Source organism: Coregonus lavaretus, assembly GCF_964263955.1.
Source record: "Coregonus lavaretus genome assembly, chromosome: 1".
Taxonomy (NCBI): domain Eukaryota; kingdom Metazoa; phylum Chordata; class Actinopteri; order Salmoniformes; family Salmonidae; genus Coregonus; species Coregonus lavaretus.
This window is the reverse complement of record NC_139988.1, coordinates 72,662,314-72,672,944: the sequence shown is the minus strand read 5'-3', so window position 1 is coordinate 72,672,944 and position 10,631 is coordinate 72,662,314. Positions and strand designations below refer to the sequence as shown.

The following is a 10,631-nucleotide window of genomic DNA, read 5'->3' as shown; positions in this document are numbered from 1 at the left end:
AATTTGGCCGGTATGCCATAGCATTGCAATAAAGCCGTTCTCACTACACTGGAAGTTAATAGGAATATGACTTTTAGATCGCGAAAACATCTATCATACGTCAGATTTCTATACTTGCCGATTTCATAACGCAGGGGGTTGTCTTCTCTCAAATGAGCCATTGATCATTGTCACGCCCTGACTCTGGGGACTCTTATTTGTTGAGTCAGGGTGTGATTTTATATGTTGTATTTTCGATGTTTTTATCTATTATGTGTATTTCTATGTTGGCCGGTGTGGTTCCCAATCAGAGGCAGCTGTAGCTCATTGTCTCTGATTGGGGATCAAACTTAGGCAGCCTATTGGCACTAGTGGGTTGTGGGATCTTGTTCTGTATAAGGTTTGTTGTGTGTGACCTTAGGACTTCACGTGTCGTTAGTTTATTGTTTTGTCGTGTGTTTATTCGTGTTAGTAAATATGTTTGCTTATCGCGCTGCGCCTTGGTCTGACCCGTCGATGAACGAACGTGACAGAAGATCCCACCAAACGAGGACCAAGCAGCATGTCCAGGAGCAGACAGCCTGGACATGGGAGGAGATCCTGGAAGGAAAGGGTTCCTGGACATGGGAGGAGATTCAGGCCGGGATGGATCGCCGTCCTTGGGAGGAGACAGAGGAGGCGCGGTAAAGAGAGGAGCAGCGGCAACGCAGAAGGCGCCGGTGTCAGACTCATTCACAATGTGTTTGAACAGAATGGTGCACGTGACAAGAAGACTGGGGAGCAAGGAAAGGGGGTTCTTATCAAAAAGTAACTGATGTTTGCAAAGCATTCACAGGGATCCAGGAGTGTTCGGTTAAGGTGAAGGTGGTTGGTAGTAACCTGGTTTGGTTACACATACCCCATCCCATCTTAACCCAAAATGATGGTACATATCCTCTACCCTGCCACCTATACCTCCTTGGCTGTTTTTGTAGACAGCCCTCTCCCATCCCCGATCCCTCCATCCTTCCATGCCTCCCTCCATCACTGCACAGTCTGTTCGTTGGCAGTGCTGCCAGAGTCTTGGGGCTTCATGACGTCAGGGAGCTCGGGAGGGCTGGAGAACGCCTCCACCTGCAGCTGCTCAAACATCTCAACTGAAGAGGGGAGAGGAGAAAGAAAGGGGGCTCAATAACACAGCGTAGTGACATTACAGCCTACTGAGGACAACAGACTGAAACGATGGTCAGTAGTATCTGCAAATTCATTCACTAGTCAACTGACTAATCAAACAGTGATAACACACCTGTCTATGGCTAATCTTCGTTTTCAATTGGTTGATAAGATCCCTAACGTCCCCAACTTTCCTGACGAACAGCACAACACAATCCTAGGCCCTCCCCAAACGCACTGCTCTCTGTCACACCCTGGCTCTGGGACTCTATATGTTGAGCCAGGGTGTGTTCATTCTATGTGTTCTGTTTCTATGTTGGGTGTTTCTAGTTCGTCATTTTCTATGTTTGACTGAGTGACTCCCAATCAGAGGCAACGAGTGTCAGCTGTGTGCTGGTTGTCTCTGATTGGGAGCCATATTTAACTGTCTGTGTTTCACTTTGTGTTTGTGGGTTTTTGTTCCTTGTCGGTCTTTGTCACCGTGGACTTCACGAGTCGTTTATTGTTTTGTGTATTGTATAGGTTATCTCTAAAGATAATAAAGATCACCATGTTCGTGCAACACGCTGCGTATTGGTCTACTTCTCGTCAAGACGATCGTGACAGAAAAACCCACCATACCAGGACCAAGCAGCGTGTCCAGGAGCAGGCAGCCTGGTCATGGGAGGAGATATTAGACGGGAAAGGGTCCTGGACCTGGGAGGAGATCCTGGCCGGGATGGATCGCCGGCCATGGAGTGAGACGGTGGAGAGGCGACGGAGAGAGGAGCAGCGGCGTCAGCAGGGTCAACGTCGGACAGGCGAGAGGCAACCCCAAAAAAAATTTAGGGGGGGGCATACGGCAGGGACGACGAGGGAGCAGGAGGTAGTGTTGCAGAGGATGGAGCATTTGGAGGCGATAAGGGAAAGGGTGAGAAATGAGGCACGGCGAGAGGAACTCGGTAGGCAGCTGAGGGAGCGGGGGGTTATGACGAAACCCAGTCCCGCTCCTCACACCAAGCAAGTGGTGTGCGTCACCAGTCCGGTCTGGCCCGTTCCTGCTTCCCGCACTAAGTGTAAGGTGCACGCCGCCAGCCCAGCCCGGCATGTTCCTGCCCCTCGCACCAAGCCTACGGTGTGCGTCGCCAGCCCGGCCCGGCCTGTTCCTGCCACTCGCACCAAGCCTACGGTGTGTGTCGCCAGCCCAGCCCGGCCTGTCCCTGCTCCACGCACCAAGCCTACGGTGTGCGTCGCCAGCCCAGTCCGGCCAGTTGCTGCTCCACGCACCAAGCCTACGGTGTGCGTCGCCAGCCCAGCCCGGCCTGTCCCTGCTCCACGCACCAAGCCTACGGTGTGCGTCGCCAGCCCAGCCCGGCCTGTTCCTGCTCCACGCACCAAGCCTACGGTGTGCGTCGCCAGCCCAGTCCGGCCAGTTGCTGCTCCACGCACCAAGCCTACGGTGTGCGTCGCCAGCCCAGTCCGGCCAGTTGCTGCTCCACGCACCAAGCCTACGGTGTGCGTCGCCAGCCCAGCCCGGCCTGTCCCTGCTCCACGCACCAAGTCTACGGTGCGCGTCGCCAGCCCGGTCCGGCCTGTTCCTGCCACTCGCACCAAGTCTACGGTGCGCGTCGCCAGCCCGGCCCGGCCCGTTCCTGCCACTCGCACCAAGCCAGGGGTGCGAGTCGTCAGTCCGGCACAACCCGTGCCTGGGTCATCGGTGCCAATTCAGGTACCGCTCAACTGCTCCACTAAGGAGCTGAAGCCTACCGCTCCTGCTACGTCCAGTCCAGCTCCAGCCAGCGGGGCCAGACCAGACCAGGGGCGCTATGGGGGGTTTGTTGGAGGGTGGTGGGCAAGCCCGGAGCCGGAGCCGCCGCCGAGGAGGAATGCCCACCCAGCCCTCCCCTGTTTTGCTCGTATTTAGGCGCGGTCGCAGTCCGCGCCTTTAGGGGGGGGTACTGTCACACCCTGGCTCTGGGACTCTATATGTTGAGCCAGGGTGTGTTCATTCTATGTGTTCTGTTTCTATGTTGGGTGTTTCTAGTTCGTCATTTTCTATGTTTGACTGAGTGACTCCCAATCAGAGGCAACGAGTGTCAGCTGTGTGCTGGTTGTCTCTGATTGGGAGCCATATTTAACTGTCTGTGTTTCACTTTGTGTTTGTGGGTTTTTGTTCCTTGTCGGTCTTTGTCACCGTGGACTTCACGAGTCGTTTATTGTTTTGTGTATTGTATAGGTTATCTCTAAAGATAATAAAGATCACCATGTTCGTGCAACACGCTGCGTATTGGTCTACTTCTCGTCAAGACGATCGTGACACTCTCATTGAAAACCATAGAGTTGCTGTTTTTTTAACGCATTTTGATCAGAAGCACCCTCAAGTCTGAGAGATAAAACTAGTTAATCCTGTAAGCCTGTACCTTGTTTGATAAGAATATTTAAAAACCAGAGGAGCCTGAAGCTCTCAAATCTTGCAGAACTAATTAATCAAAATCCAATGGAGGGGGACTACACTGGGACTGGTGACAGTAAAGTAGCTGGAGAAGTAGTTAGTATAAATGGACAAAACACCCATGCGGAAAGCCAGTCCAACAGTGCCTGGGGCCTGATGTCTTGCAGTCTGGTTGGTGAAACTGCAATTGCCAAGAGTTTTACTGTCTTCTAGCAATTGGTCATCCTGGGGGAAGAAAGAGATGATTAAAATTGCTAATGTTACTGAAAGTCATGAGACACTAAATGATGTTGTAAAGTGATGACTATATCTGACACTGTTGGTGGTGCACCCCAATGCATAAAAATAAAAATAAATAATTTACTTGACTATTTAAGCAAAGGCACGCTCACATTTGATAAAAGTTAGAGAAGTTAACTTTCTGGTGAGATGGAGATCCGAGGGGCAAAGTTTGAAATATAACTGACCTATCCCTCTTGAAAAATCATATGTGGAAAAAAAATATGTGGACACCCCATCAAAATCAAATCAAATCAAGTGTTATTTGTCATATGCACCGAATACAACAGGTGTAGACCTTACAGTGAAATGCTTACTTACAAGCCCTTACCCAACAATGCAGTTTTAAGAAAGAATACCAAAAGAAAAAAAAAAAAAAATACAATATAAAATAATACGAAATAAAAGTAACAAATAATTAAAGAGCAGCAGTAAAAATAACAATAGCAAGGCTATATACAGGGGGTACCAGTACCGAGTCAAATTATGTGGATATTTTGAAGCTACATCTCAAGACATCAGTCAGGAAGTTAAAGCTTGTTTGCAAATGGTTCTTCCAAATGGACAATGACCCCAAGCATACTTCCAAAGTTGTGGCAAAATGGCTTAAGGACAACAAAGTCAAGGTATTGGAGTGGCCATCACAAAGCCCTGACCTCAATCCTATAGAAAATGTGTGGGCAGAACTGAAAAAGTGTGTGCGAGCAAGGAGGCCTACAAACCTGACTCAGTTACACCAGCTCTGTCAGGAGGAATGGGCCGAAATTCACCCAACTTATTATGGGAAGCTTGTGGAAGGCTACCCGAAACGTTTGACCCAAGTTAAACAATTTAAAGGCAATGCTACCAAATACTAATTGAGTGTATGTACATTTCTGACCCACTGGGAATGTAATGAAATACATAAATGCTGAAATAAATCATTCTCTCTACTATTATTCTGACATTTCACATTCTTAAAATAAAGTGGTGATCCTAACTGACCTAAGACAGGGAATTTTTACTAGGATTAAATGTCAGGAATTGTGAAAAACTGAGTTTAAATGTATTTGGCTACGGTGTATGTAAACTTCCGACAACTGTAGGTAGAGTTATTAAAGTGACTATGCATAGATAATAAACAGAGAGTAGCAGCAGCATAAAAGAGGGGTGGGGGGGCAATGCAAATAGTCTGGGTAGCCATTTGATTAGATGTTCAGGAGTCTTATGGCTTAGGGATAGAAGCTGTTAAGAAGCCTCTTGGACCTAGACTTGGCGCTCCGGTATCACTTGCCGTGCGGTAGCAGAGAGAACAGTCTATGACTAGGGTGGCTGGAGTCTTTGACAATTTTTAGGGCCTTCCTCTGAAACCGCCTGGTATAGAGGTCCTGGATGGCAGGAAGCTTGGCCCCAGTGATGTACTTGGTCGTACGCACTACCCTCTGTAGTGCCTTGCGGTCGGAGGCCGAACAGTTGCCATACCAGGCAGTGATGCAACCAGTCAGGATGCTCTCTATGGTGCAGCTGTATAACTTTTGAGGATCTGAGGACCCATGCCAAATCTTTTCAGTCTCCTTAGGGGGAATAGGTTTTGTCGTGCCCTCTTCACGACTGTCTTGGTGTGCTTGGACCATGTTAGTTTGTTGTTGATGTGGACACCAAGGAACTTGAAGCTCTCAACCTGCTCCACTACAGCCCCGTCGATGAGAATGGGGGCGTGCTCAGTCCTCTTCTTTTTCCTGTAGTCCACAATCATCTCCTTGAGTGGATTCGGCTATTTCAGCCACACACGTTGCTGACAGGTGTATAAAATCGAGCACACAGCCATGCAATCTCCTTAGACAAACATTTGCAGTAGAATGGCCCATACTGAAGAGCTCAGTGACTTTCAACGTGGCACCGTCATAGGATGCCAACAAGTCAGTTCGTCAAATTTCTGCCCTGCTAGAGCTGCCCCGGTCAAATGTAAGGGCTGTTATTGTGAAGTGGAAACGTCTAGGAGCAACAACGGCTCAGCCGCAAAGTGGTAGGCCACACAAGCTCACAGAACGGGACCGCAGAGTGCTGAAGCGTGTAGCGCATTAAAATCGTTTGTCCTTGGTTGCAACACTCACTACCGAGTTCCAAACTGGCTCTGGAAGCAACATCAGTACAATAATTGTTTGTCGGGAGCTTCATGAAATGGGTTTCCATGGCCGAGCAGCCACACACAAGCCTAAGATCTCCATGCGCAATGCCAGATCAGAGGCAATTGACAATTTTCCTGTTCTGCTAGCCATTCAAAATGTAATGAGTACTTTTGGGTGTCAGGGAAAATGTATGGTGTAAAAAGTACATCATTTTCTTTAGGAATGTAGTGAAGTAAAAGTAAAAGTAGTCAAAAATATAAATAGTAAAGTAAAGTTCAGATACCCAAAAAAACTACTTAAGTAGTACTTTAAAGTATTTTTACTTAAGTACTTTACACCATTGCCTGCACAGAGCCCTGACTTCAACACCACTGAACACCTTTGGGAGGAATTGTAATGCCGACTGCGAGCCAGGCCTAATTGCCCAACCTCACTCATGCTCTTGTGGCTGAATGGAAGCAAGTCCCTAAAGCAATGTTCCAACATCTAGTGTAAAGCCTTCCCAGAAGATTGGAGGCTGTTATAGCAGCAAAGGGGGGACTAACTCCATATTAATGCCCATGATTTCGGAATGAGATGTTCGACGAGCAGGTGTAGTGTATTAACAATCACATAACTCCACCTCAACCCAACTCGCTACTAAGGTAGAACCTGTGATACCTTGAAGACCCTCTGTTACTCAGGCTCTCTCTTGAGAATTCCCTCGACAATGTGCTTCAGCTCGTAGACGGTGGTGGACTCTTTGGCGTCTGTGAAAATGGTGGTCTTCTGACACCGGATCATAAGGAACACATCCTGAGAGAGAGGAGAGAATAGGGGTGTATTCATTACGTCTTGCAACGCAAACCGTTTACCGTTTAAGAGCCAAACAGAAGCAAACAGAGCAAATGGAACGAAACTGGGAGGAACATGGGACCAACACTTTACATGTTGCATTTATATTTTTGTTCAGTGTAATATCAAAAAAGTACAGAAGTTTCGGTATACCGTGCAACACTAATCTAGACTAGAGCCTCCATAGCTTCTGTGCAGCAGCCTGAACGTTTTACATAGAAAAATGGTGCTGGAGGAGATGGCTGCCTTTTTACGGCCCCCTAACCAACTGTGCTATTATGTATGTTTTTTCGCGTTATTTGTAATTTATTCTGTACATAATGTTTCTGCCACCGTCTCTTATGACCAAAAAGAGCTTCTGGATATCAGGACAGCGATTACTCACCTCGTATTGGATGAAGATTTTTTCTTCAACGAGTCGGACGTGAAGGATATTCTACAGACACCCGACAAGGCCCAATCCCTGTCATTCACATGAGAAAGAGAGGGAGATATCGTGGACGTAGGTCGGGGTGCCTTGTAAGGATCCGACGGCGAGCAAGTAATCTGTCTCTTCCATCAGTCCTATTAGCCAACGTACAATCATTGGAAAACAAAATGGACGACCTACAATCAAGGATATCCTACCAACGGGACATTAAAAACTGTAATGTCTTATGTTTCACCGAGTCATGGCTGAACGACGACATGGATAACATACAGCTGGCAGGATATACGCTACATCGGCAGGATAGAACGGCTGACTCCGTTAAGACAAGGGGTGGCGGTCTGTGTTTATTTGTAAACAACAGCTGGTGCACGAAATCGAATATTAAGGAAGTCTCTAGGTTTTGCTCGCCTGAGGTAGAGTATCTTATGATAAGCTGTAGACCACACTATTTACCAAGAGAGTTTTCATCTATATTTTTCGTAGCTGTCTATTTACCACCACAAACCGATGCTGGCACTAAAACTGCACTCAATGAGCTGTATAAGGCCATAAGCAAACAGGAAAACGCTCATCCAGAGGCAGCGCTCCTAGTGGCCGGGGACTTTAATGCAGGGAAACTGAAATCCGTTCTACCAGCATGTTAAATGTGCAACCAGATGGAAAAAAAGTCTAGACCACCTTTACTCAACACACAGAGACGCGTACAAAGCTCTCCCTCGCCCTCCATTTGTCAAATCTGACCATAATTCCATCCTCTTGATTCCTGCTTATAAGCAAAAACTAAAGCAGGAAGCACCAGTGACCGGTTAATAAGGAAGTGGTCAGATGATGCAGATGCTAAGCTACAGGACTGTTTTGCTAGCACAGACTAGAATATGTTCCGGGATTCTTCCGATGGCATACAGGAGTACACCACATCAGTCACTGGCTTCATCAATAAGTGCATCGATGACGTCGTCCCCACAGTGATCGTACGTACCTACCTCAACCAGAAGCTATGGATTACAGGCAACATCCGCACTGAGCTATAGGGTAGAGCTGCCGCTTTCAAGGAGCGGGACTCTAACCCGAACGCTTATAAGAAATCCCGCTATGCCCTCCGACGAACCATCAAACAGGCAAAGAGTCAATACAGGACTAAGATTGAATCGTACTACACCGGCTCTGATGCTCGTCGGATGTGGCAGGGCTTGCAAACTATTACAGACTACAAAGGGAAGCACAGCCGCAAGCTACCCTGTGACACGAGCCTACCAGACGAGCTAAATCACTTCTATGCTCGCTTCGAGGCAAGCAACACTGAAGCATGCATGAGAGCATCAGCTGTTCCGATTGAATATGTGATCACACTCTCTCTCTGTAGCCGATGTGAGTAAGACTTTTAAGCAGGTCAACATTCACAATGCCGCAGGGCCAGATGGATTATGAGGACGCGTACTCCGAGCATTCGCTGACCAACTGGAAAGTGTCTTCACTGATATTTTCAACATGTCCCTGACTGAGTCTGTAATACAAACATGTTTCAAGCAGACCACCATAGTCCCTGTGTTCAAGAACACTCAGATAACCTGCATAAATGACTACCGACCCGTTGCACTCACATATGTAGCCATGAAGTGCTTTGAAAGGCTGGTCATGGTTCACATCAACACCATTATCCCAGAAACCCTAGACCCACTCCAATTTGCATACCTCCCCAACAGATCCACAGATGATGCAATCTCTATTGCACTCCACACTGCCCTTTCCCACCTGGACAAGAGGAACACCTATGTGAGAATGCTATTCATTGACTACAGCTCAGCGTTCAACACCATAGTGCCCTCAAAGCTCATCACTAAGCTAAGGACCCTGGGACTAAACACCTCCCTCTGCAACTGGATCCTGGACTTCCTGACGGGCCGCCCCCCGGTGGTAAGGGTAGGTAACAACACATCTGCAACGCTGATCCTCAACATGGGGGCCCCTCAGGGGTGCGTGCTCAGTCCCCTCCTGTACTCCCTGTTCCCCCATGACTGCATGGCCAGGCACGACTCCAACACCATCATTAAGTTTGCCGACGACACAACAGTGGTAGCCCTGATCACCGACAACAATGACACAGCCTATAGGGAAGAGGTCAGAGACCTGGCCGTGTGGTGCCAGGATAACAACCTCTCCCTCAACGTGATCAAGACAAAGGAGATGATTGTGGACTACAGGGAAAAAAAGAGGACTGAGCACGCCCCTATTCTCATCGACGGGGCTGTAGTGGAACAGGTTGAGAGCTTCAAGTTCCTTGGTGTCCACATCACCAACAAACTATCATGGTCCAAACACACCAAGACAGTCATAAAGAGGGCACGACAAAGCCTATTCCCCCTCAGTAGACTGAAAAGATTTGGCATGGATCCTCAGATCCTCAAAAAGTTATACAGCTGCACCATTGAGAGCATCCTGAATGGTTGCATCACTGCCTGGTATGGCAACTGCTCGGCAACTGCAAGGCACTACAGAGGGTAGTGCATACGGCCCAGTTTCCTGCTATCCAGGACCTCTATACCAGGCGGTGTCAGAGGAAGGCCTTAAAAATGGTCAAAGACTCTAGCCACCCTAGTCATAGTCTGTTCTTTCTGCTACCGCACGGCAAGCGGTACCGGAGCTCCAAGTCTATGTCCAAAAGGCTTCTTAACAGCTTCTACCCCCAAGCCATAAGACTCCTGAACAGCTAATCATGGCTACCTGGACTATTTGCTGTCATGGGCCTCTCACTCCACCGGGTTACCACCTTTATTTTCTTCCACTCTGCTCACCACTCTCTCTACTCAGCCTAACTAGCTCCACCTGTCCCTGCTCTGCTCTGCTCTAATTACTCTGCCAGCTGCGCTGCATTACCCACTACCTCTCCCAGTATTTAAGGCCCTGTCTTTCAGCTCTCCGGTGTCAGATCGTCTGCAAAGCTCACACCCGGAACCTGTTTGCTCGCGCTTCTGGCTCACCCTGGTTTTGTGACCCCGGACCTGCCTGTTTTTTGGATACTCTTCTGCCTCAGGAGATCCAGACCTGCTTCTGCCATTACGACTCCTGACTACTCTTCAATCCCGGACTTCTGGACCACCCACCACCGGCTTCATAGGACGCATCGCTGCCACTGGGGGGGGCACAGACCCAGCACATTGGACGGGATCCCTGTTACCCCTGGAGCCTTCATTCACTCCCTACTTCCCTTTTCCCTTAAGTTTAATAAACTTTCTGGTGTGACGCAATTGTGGTCCTCTGGTCGTCTGTCTGAACCGTGACAGTACGATCTGACCATTATGGACTCAGCGCACACTTTCCCCGACATGGAAACCGATGAGCATGAGCAGCAGTTCCAGCAGCAGCAACAACAACTCGCCATGATCATTCAACTCCTCACCAACCTTACCCCAGCCAGTCT

General features: G+C 48.5%; 1 pseudogene across 1 annotated transcript in view; it reads right to left on the bottom strand.

The window, feature by feature from the left end:
- Window positions 1–1,002: 1,002 nt before the first annotated feature.
- LOC311133948 (elongin-B-like) overlaps window positions 1,003–10,631 on the bottom strand; it is a 58,667-nt pseudogene continuing 49,038 nt past the window's right edge. The window contains exons 2-4 of the transcript in view: window positions 6,610–6,744; window positions 3,682–3,787; window positions 1,003–1,115 (exon numbers count right to left, since the gene is read on the bottom strand). The product of the transcript in view is annotated as an elongin-B-like (transcript). The remainder of the gene's footprint in view (window positions 1,116–3,681; window positions 3,788–6,609; window positions 6,745–10,631) is intronic.